The sequence below is a fragment of the Solanum dulcamara genome, chromosome 1 (assembly GCF_947179165.1).
Source record: "Solanum dulcamara chromosome 1, daSolDulc1.2, whole genome shotgun sequence".
Classification (NCBI taxonomy): domain Eukaryota; kingdom Viridiplantae; phylum Streptophyta; class Magnoliopsida; order Solanales; family Solanaceae; genus Solanum; species Solanum dulcamara.
In genome coordinates, this window is record NC_077237.1 from 61067831 (window position 1) to 61077719 (window position 9889).

The 9889-nt window shown below is 42.9% G+C and overlaps 2 long non-coding RNA genes across 2 annotated transcripts; both read left to right on the top strand.

Annotated features, from left to right (window-relative positions):
- The first annotated feature begins 450 nt into the window (after positions 1-450).
- On the top strand, positions 451-2057 carry LOC129888336 (uncharacterized). The gene is made up of 3 exons (XR_008766632.1): positions 451-1378; positions 1488-1560; positions 2024-2057. It is a non-coding gene; the product is annotated as an uncharacterized LOC129888336 (long non-coding RNA).
- Positions 2058-8049: 5992 nt separating this feature from the next.
- LOC129888343 (uncharacterized) lies at positions 8050-9656 on the top strand. The gene is made up of 3 exons (XR_008766635.1): positions 8050-8977; positions 9087-9159; positions 9623-9656. It is a non-coding gene; the product is annotated as an uncharacterized LOC129888343 (long non-coding RNA).
- The last annotated feature ends 233 nt before the right edge of the window (positions 9657-9889 follow it).

Below are 9889 nucleotides of genomic sequence, written 5' to 3' on the forward strand. Positions count from 1 at the left end.
TGATTTAGGAGCATTTTTTTACATATAGATAATTCAGCTATCCTTTTAGGGGTCGTTTGGTGTGAAGTATAACATCAAATAGTCCCGGGATTAAATTATAGTGACACTTAATTTGTCGTTTGGTTGGGAGTCCGGGATAACTTATCCCGGAATTAATAATTAGTACCAGGATAAGTTATCCCTCCTCTTGGGTGACATAGTTGTAATGACCCTCAAGGTCATTTTTGGAATTTTTGTAAAATGACCATTTTACCCCTCCCTTTAGATGCCCCGAGTTATTTCTAATTGTTACCGGGTGTTGATTTTTAGAAAATCCTATGAAAAGTTAAGTCCTTGAAAATTATGAGTTTCATAAGCTTTAAATGTTAAAAAAGTGGTATTTGGGGTCAATTGAAGCTACGAGTCTCAGAATGAAATTCTGTCGATTCCAGCAGCTCCGAAATGTTGAAATAGGCTTAGGAGACTTTACGGAATCAGTTTTGGAGCTGTAACGAAGATTTGAGGCCTTGAGTTGAGAATTTGAGGAACTTTAAGCCAAGGTTTGACTTTGGTCAACTTTTGGAGTTCCGATGCTCGGAATGGAATTCCGACAACTCCGTTGGATTCAAGAGATGGTTTTTGGTCTAGAAGAAGTATTGGTTGAATTTTTAGAGGTCCCGAGTCCATTTTGGTATTTTAAAGGCCTAAGTTAGTTTAGTTGCGACTTTTTGAGTTTTGGGCCAACGAAATCTCGAATTCAAATTTTGATGGTTCCATCAGCTCCGGAATGACCAAATTAGGCTAGTAGCACTGTTGGAATGACTATCGAGTCAATCGATACGAATTTGGGGCTATTTGGTGCTTTTGACTTTGAAACTTAGCCTATAGTTGACTTTGGTCAACATTTTTGGAAAATGCGCTCGAATAAAAATTCTGACAGCGCGGTTAGTTCCGAAATGTTGATTTTGGTCTAGAACGACCCTTCGTTCGCTTTTTGAGGCTTCCGAACTAATATCGAGGCCCGTTGTGAAATATGACTTAAAATGACTCTTGGATGTGGGGCCCACTTTTTATTATAATAACCTCGTATGAGAATTCTGAATGCGCCATTGAGTCCGAAATATCGAATTTAGTAGGGTAGCATATCTGGTTTATTTTTATCGGATTCCGAACGAATTCCGAGGGTCCATTCGGAGACTTTAAATAATGAAAAACCAGAAAAATCTGGTGCAATAGTGCAGATTTTGCACCAGATTTTCAGATTTTTCTCCTCAACTTTGAACCCTCATTTCTTGAGTTCTAGAGCTCCAAATTGGGTGATTCAAAAGGCAAAATTGTGAGGTTTTTCGTGGAGAACGCATTGGAGAGATTGAAAACTGATTTGGAGCATTCGATTCAGGTAAAAATCGTGATTTTATTTGCAGCAGTATCCATTTTCGGAATGGATTTTTGAAGAACTTTGACAAGTTATTTCTTGACCAATATAAATCCGATTTGGGTGATTCCAGAGGCTATCTTGCGTGGAAATTTAAGGAGAACATCTTGGAAGTTTCAGAATCTGTTTTTGGCATGTCGTTCGAGGTAATAAATTGATTTTTAGCTGCAGATTTAGTGATTTTCGGAATGAAATTTTATTGAATTTTGAAAGAGTGTATCTTGGTCAATATAACTCCGTTTTGAGTGATTCTTGAGGCTAAATTGTGGGGTTTTTCGCAAGGATCATCATAGTACAATTTGTTTGGGTTGAAAGAGTCTCGTATTTCCAGAATTTACTGATTTTGATGCTGCCATTTTTAGTCCTTTAGTCCGAATTTATGAGTTTTGGTTGTTTGATCATCTTGCGTAATTTCCCACCCCGAATTGTGTTATAAATCTGATTTGTGAGCTTGGGGTGACGTTTAGAACCTGTTTTAGGGGTCAAATCCGGAATTTCGTATGTGGGCCCCACAATTCCCGTTTTCGACCCAAAAATTGGTCCATCTCCAAAAATTATGAAATTAGTGTCTAAACGACCGTATCAACGTTGTGGTTCTATTTTTGACAGCTTGGCAGCGTTCCGAGGCCGTTCGAAAGGGAAAAACTACAGCACAGTGATTTGGAGCCCGTGTGTTTGGCCTACAGGTAGGCTACGGTTTACCTTTCTTTAGATTGAGTTGGAATGTGTGAAAGCATGTTGAAATAGTTGGGATTTTGGTTGGGTAGTTTAATTGTATATCTCAGGTGTTAGAAATCATGTTTTAGGCTTGTTATCGGGATTTTCGGGTATTTAGAAGTAGATGTATCTTGTCGTTATTTGTTAGTATTATAAGGAGAATTGAATGAGCATGTTGTTGATACTGTGGAGTATGTTGGCCTTAGTATAGGTGTTAGAAATCATGCTTTAGGCTTATTATCAGGTTTTTCAGGTATTTAGAAGCATGTGTATCTTATCGTTATTTGTTAATATTATAAGGAGAGTTGAGTGAGCATGTTGTTGATACTGTGGAGTATGTTGGCCTTAGTATAGGTGTTAGAATCATGCTTTAGACTTGTTATTAGGTTTTTTTAGGTATTTAGAAGCATGTGTATCTTATCGTTATTTGTTAGTATTATAAGGAGAGTTGAATGAGCATGTTGTTGATACTGTGGAGTATGTTGGCCTTAGTATAGGATGTAAACTTGCTTTATATGCCCGGCGTCGCTCCGGTGGACTTAGATCCCTGTAGAATGGTGTAGCGGGCTAGTGCCTAGTAGTTGGCCTTAGCTAGGCGATACCCTTGCTCTTAATAACACTCCCACCCATAACTCGATATAGTCTTAACTTTTGAGATGCGTTGGCAATACTAGAATTCATGATCGTTTGGCTTCGGCTCCGGTTCAAGTTTTGGCGGCATATCAGTTGACACATTGGGGAGGAAATTCTCGGTACTGTTGTTGATTAGTTGGAAAGGATATATTCGAAACCATGGAATAAATTATCTATGAGCATCCGGGTACCCAGTTCCGGCCTCTATTCTGGATTATCTATGAGCATCCGGGTACCCAGTCCCGGCCTCCGTTCTGAATTATCGGGGAGCATCCGGGTACTCAGTCCCGGCCTCCGCCGACTTGCTAGTATGACGAGCATCCGGGTATCCAGTCCTGGCCTCGATCATACCGATGTATTACGGCGAGCATCCGGGTACACAGTCCCGGCCTCGACCGCACCGATGTATTACGGCGAGCATCCGGGTACCCAGTCCCGCACTTATGTATTATGGCAAGCATCCGGGTATCCAGTCTCGGCCTTGGCCACTTTGAATATTCGGGCGAGCATCTGGGTCCCAGTCCCGGCCTCGACCCCTAAGTCACCCCTAGATCGATTGACTCTTGGAGATTCTGGGTTTTGGAAGTGATACAGTACTTCGGTTCCTGACATCACAGATTCTTGGTTCCTAGCCTTGGTAGTTATAGCTATTCTGTGTACTCGGCGAACTTATGGGGGTTCATTCGGGTTTTTATTTAACTTGCGTACGAGTGTCCCGACTGGGCTTATGGGGGCCCAGTTGGGTATAGTTAGCTGTAGCTCTCGTAGATAGTATTCTTTTCACTTTAGATGCTTATGTTGATTCCTATTTAGGCTTATTCCTCTTTTTCATATTGTTTTCACCTTTTCTGCTCAGTCGGCCTATGATGCCTACTGGGTACCTGTTGTTTTGGTACTCATACTACACTCTGCATCTACTTTCGTGATGCAGGACCGAGCACCAGCTACTGTCACGAATAGATCGAGCTTGTTGCAGTCAGATTCGGAGACTAGGGTGATAACTTGGTGTTTTTGGATCACTTCTGTCTCCTTCAAAATGGATGGCCCGTCTTTTGCCTTTTGAGACTAGCCAGTTATTGTACATATATGTCCGGTCCACTTTCGAGACTTGTACTCGTCTTTTATTTTATAGCAGCTCTGTACTTGTGACTTCCAGGTTCTGGGAGGGATCTTTAGTTGTTTAAAACATGTTTTGGTTTACTTCCGCTTATTCATTCTGTTTACTTTTATAATTCAATGCTCTTATATAGTTTTTGCCTTCAAACACATTACTTGAAGTTCTGGGTTGACGGGTTGGCTTAACTACTAGAGGGTTATAGTAGGTGCCATCATGACCTGATGAAAAGTGGGTCGTGACAAGTTGGTATCAGAGCCCCAGGTTCGTTGGTCTCACTTGTACAGAGCTAACGTCTAGTAGAGTCTCGCGGATGGGTGCGGAGACGTCCGTAACTTATCTTCGAGAGGCTACAGGATGTCATTAGGAACGATCTCTATGTTGCTTCATTTCGTGCATTCTTGTGTCTTATTGGTTTCCTGAAATCTCATTTGTTTCGCTCTTTCATCGGAATGGTTCGTACGCGCGGTACTATTGGAGATGATGACCCACCAGTTCTGGGTAGGCCTTGAGGCCAGCCCCATAGAGTAGGTAGGGGAGCAGCACTAGCTTCCGACCCGAAGATAGAGCCGAAGCTAGTAGAGGAGCATCAGGACGCTCTTATTCCTACTCAGCCAGAGGGACCACCACCACCAGCTCAGCCCCCAGCTGCACCAGTTATGACCCCAGCACTGTAGGCAGCGATTGTGCAGCTCCTCACAGCTATAGGGGTTGTACCACAGGCCCCGACCCCAGTAACATGCATACCAGCACTGCGGGATCCGTCCATCTAGCCAACACCTGAGGTTCAGCCGCCTCCACCAGTTGTTGCACCCCCGCCAACAGTTTTGGAGGGTGTGATGTCATTACAGGATCAGAAGATGTTAGGGGTATTTAGAAGACTGTCACCCCCGACATTTTCTGGAGCGTTCTTGACTACCTGTCAGGAGCAACTCCATTCCTTAGGTCTTGTGGAGTCCAGAGGCGCCGACTTCACTGCTCACCAGTTCAGAAGGGAAGCTAGACAGTGGTGGCGCTCTTATTTGCAGTCCAGGCTAGCTGGGTCACCACTATTGACATGGGCCCAGTTCTCAGAGGCTTTCCTGGCTCTATACATCCCTAGGAGTGTTAGAGACCGACTCCCGAATCAGTTTAATCGGTTGGAGAAGGGTCACATGATAATTACGGAGTACGAGGCCAAATTTCATCAGCTTTCCCAACATGCCACTATGATTCTACCCGCTGAGGAGGAGCGGGTATAATGTTTTTCTGCTGGGATTGAGACCTTACCTGAGTGTGGGGACTGAGCACTTGGTTTCTGTGGGCTGCTCTTTTCTGGATGTGGTGGATCATGCCCGCAAGATTGATATTATTCATCGTCAGGCCCAAGGGGAAAGCGATAAGAGACCCAGGCATCATGATAGCTACAATGGATCCCAATATAAGGGCCATAATAGTTATGACAGGCCCCGCTAGAGATTCCAGCAGGATAGGTACCAGCAGGATCAGTCCAGCCGGCCGATTCAGGCTGCCCTGCCAGCAGTTGAGGGTAGTCAACTCCGTTCGGGGGGTTCCATCGCAGGGCAAAGCTCGAGGGGATCAGGTCCGCTTTCTTCCTACCGTGAACGAGTTATCACGAGTCCCTCAGCTTCAGGATGTTTCGATTGTGGCTCACTGGAGCACTGGGATAGGGAGTGTCCCGGTTGGGCTAGACCGTTGGTAGTAGCACTACCTCCACCAGGAGGTATAGATCCGGGTCACGGCCGTGGCGATGGTCAGCAGGGTATTCAGGGAGGTTCCCAGGGAGGTGGTCAGGTGGTAGGGCGAATGTTCGTGGGGGAGGCCGACAGGGCCACTTCTATGCTGCTCAGGCGAGGGCAGAGGCTGAGGCATCAGATGATGTTATCATAGGTACTATCCTTATTTGTCAGCAGACTGCTTCAGTTTTATTTGATCCAGGTTCCACGTATTCCTATGTGTCTATATATTTTGCTCCACGTTTGGGTATTTCTTATGAGTCACTTGAGGTCCCGTTACATGTTTTGACCCTGGTAGGGGATTCTTTAGTAGTGGATCAGGTTTGTAGATCCTGTGTGGTGACTATTAAGGGGCATGAGACTCGGGCATATCTTATTTTACTTGATATGCTGGACTTCGATGTTATTCTGGGCATGGATTGGCTATCCCCTCATCATGCGGTTTTGGACTGTTATGCCAAGACCGTTACATTATCCATGCCTGGTATTCCCCCGGTCTTGTGGTAGGGTGTTTATAGTCGCTCACCAACTGGGATCATATCCTTTATGCGGGCCCAATGGCTAGTTGCATTCGGGTGCTTAGCGTACTTAGCTTATGTCCGTGATGTGTCTAGTGAGGCCCTTACTATTGATTTAGTTCCTGTGGTTAGGGAGTATACTGATGTCTTCCCTACTGACCTACCTGGTCTACCCCCAGATAGAGATATTGACTTTGCCATAGATTTGGAGCCGGGAACGAAGCCTATTTCTATACCACCTTACCGTATAGCTCCCACAGAGCTGAAGGAGCTCAGTGTACAGCTTGAGGATCTTCTAGGTAAAGGCTTTATTTGCCCGAGTGTGTCGCCGTGGGTACACCCATCTTGTTTGTTAAGAAGAAAGATGGGATTATGCGGGTGTGTGTTGATTACAAGCAGCTGAACAAGGTGACAAAAAAATTCATTACCCCATGCCTCGTATCAATAATCTGTTCGACCAGCTTCAGGTTGTGATTGTATTTTTTTAAGATTGACTTTAGGTTCGGCTATCACTAGTTGTAGATTAGAGCAACCGACATTCCTAATACTGCGTTTTGGACTCGCTATGGCCACTACGATTTCCTTGTGATGTCTTTTGGACTTACTAATGCCCTAACAACTTTTATGGACCTTATGACTCGAGTATTCAGTCCTTATATTGACTCTTTTATGATTGTACTCATCGATGATATACTAGTATACTCACGGAGTAGAGAGGAGCACGTGCAACATTTGAGGGTTGTGCTCCAGACCTTGAGAGACCAGCAACTTTATGCTAAATTCTCAAAGTGCGAGTTTTGGTTGGAGTCTGTGGCATTTGCTAGGACACGTGGTGTCCAGAGAGGGTATCAGGGTGGATCCGACGAGGATTAAGGTTATTCGTGGTTGGGCTAGGCCCACATCTGTTACAGAGATTCAGAGCTTTGTTGGATTGGCTGGGTATTATCGATGATTCATCGAGGGTTTCTCCACCATTGCAACATCATTGATCCATTTGACTCACTAGGATGTTCCCTTTGTTTGGTCCAAGGAGTGTGAGTCAAGTTTTCAGAAGCTTAAGGAGTGTTCAGTTCCAAAACATCAGTTTCATTTTGAGTTCTGGTTTTTCAAGTTGAGGTTGGGATTTGGGGCTTTGCGCGGGGTGTCCTTGTTTTGATTGTTTTCATCCTCATATGTTCAGGTAGCGTATGTAACTCCTTAGAGGTAGGTATTGTATGGTTCGATAGGCAATTTTCGAATTGCGTTGAAGGTTTTCGAGATAGGTAAGGATTGGTAGAACGCCCTTAGTGGCTTGGAGAAAAGGATTTGAAAACAAAAGACAAATACTTGAAATTTTGAGTGAGTTGTATCTGCCATGGTCGTGTATTACTCAATTCGGTGGTTTTGGTTTATTTTGGTCGTCCTCAATTGAAATCCAGTGTTTTGAGTCAAGTTCGGGCTAAACGAGTGAGAGTTGGAGCCCAAGAAAGGACTGAAGGAGTTTTTGGAGTTGGAAGTGAAATTGAGGATTTTCTTCTCAGCCTAAGTTCTGTGATGGCGTTGTTCAACTCGAGAGGGTGTCTAAAATTTAGGCAAAGCATGCAGGTCCAAAACCCTCGTCCTTTCGTGCCTCTAGAGAGTGATTGTACTTTTACTTTCGCGGACGAAAGTTCTTTTAGTAGTGGATATTGTAATGACCCTCAAGGTCATTTTTGGAATTTTTGTAAAATGACCATTTTACCCCTCCCTTTAGATGCCCCGAGTTATTTCTAATTGTTACCGGGTGTTGATTTTTAGAAAATCCTATGAAAAGTTAAGTCCTTGAAAATTATGAGTTTCATAAGCTTTAAATGTTAAAAAAGTGGTATTTGGGGTCAATTGAAGCTACGAGTCTCAGAATGAAATTCTGTCGATTCCAGCAGCTCCGAAATGTTGAAATAGGCTTAGGAGACTTTACGGAATCAGTTTTGGAGCTGTAACGAAGATTTGAGGCCTTGAGTTGAGAATTTGAGGAACTTTAAGCCAAGGTTTGACTTTGGTCAACTTTTGGAGTTCCGATGCTCGGAATGGAATTCCGACAACTCCGTTGGATTCAAGAGATGGTTTTTGGTCTAGAAGAAGTATTGGTTGAATTTTTAGAGGTCCCGAGTCCATTTTGGTATTTTAAAGGCCTAAGTTAGTTTAGTTGCGACTTTTTGAGTTTTGGGCCAACGAAATCTCGAATTCAAATTTTGATGGTTCCATCAGCTCCGGAATGACCAAATTAGGCTAGTAGCACTGTTGGAATGACTATCGAGTCAATCGATACGAATTTGGGGCTATTTGGTGCTTTTGACTTTGAAACTTAGCCTATAGTTGACTTTGGTCAACATTTTTGGAAAATGCGCTCGAATAAAAATTCTGACAGCGCGGTTAGTTCCGAAATGTTGATTTTGGTCTAGAACGACCCTTCGTTCGCTTTTTGAGGCTTCCGAACTAATATCGAGGCCCGTTGTGAAATATGACTTAAAATGACTCTTGGATGTGGGGCCCACTTTTTATTATAATAACCTCGTATGAGAATTCTGAATGCGCCATTGAGTCCGAAATATCGAATTTAGTAGGGTAGCATATCTGGTTTATTTTTATCGGATTCCGAACGAATTCCGAGGGTCCATTCGGAGACTTTAAATAATGAAAAACCAGAAAAATCTGGTGCAATAGTGCAGATTTTGCACCAGATTTTCAGATTTTTCTCCTCAACTTTGAACCCTCATTTCTTGAGTTCTAGAGCTCCAAATTGGGTGATTCAAAAGGCAAAATTGTGAGGTTTTTCGTGGAGAACGCATTGGAGAGATTGAAAACTGATTTGGAGCATTCGATTCAGGTAAAAATCGTGATTTTATTTGCAGCAGTATCCATTTTCGGAATGGATTTTTGAAGAACTTTGACAAGTTATTTCTTGACCAATATAAATCCGATTTGGGTGATTCCAGAGGCTATCTTGCGTGGAAATTTAAGGAGAACATCTTGGAAGTTTCAGAATCTGTTTTTGGCATGTCGTTCGAGGTAATAAATTGATTTTTAGCTGCAGATTTAGTGATTTTCGGAATGAAATTTTATTGAATTTTGAAAGAGTGTATCTTGGTCAATATAACTCCGTTTTGAGTGATTCTTGAGGCTAAATTGTGGGGTTTTTCGCAAGGATCATCATAGTACAATTTGTTTGGGTTGAAAGAGTCTCGTATTTCCAGAATTTACTGATTTTGATGCTGCCATTTTTAGTCCTTTAGTCCGAATTTATGAGTTTTGGTTGTTTGATCATCTTGCGTAATTTCCCACCCCGAATTGTGTTATAAATCTGATTTGTGAGCTTGGGGTGACGTTTAGAACCTGTTTTAGGGGTCAAATCCGGAATTTCGTATGTGGGCCCCACAATTCCCGTTTTCGACCCAAAAATTGGTCAATCTCCAAAAATTATGAAATTAGTGTCTAAACGACCGTATCAACGTTGTGGTTCTATTTTTGACAGCTTGGCAGCGTTCCGAGGCCGTTCGAAAGGGAAAAACTACAGCACAGTGATTTGGAGCCCGTGTGTTTGGCCTACAGGTAGGCTACGGTTTACCTTTCTTTAGATTGAGTTGGAATGTGTGAAAGCATGTTGAAATAGTTGGGATTTTGGTTGGGTAGTTTAATTGTATATCTCAGGTGTTAGAAATCATGTTTTAGGCTTGTTATCGGGATTTTCGGGTATTTAGAAGTAGATGTATCTTGTCGTTATTTGTTAGTATTATAAGGA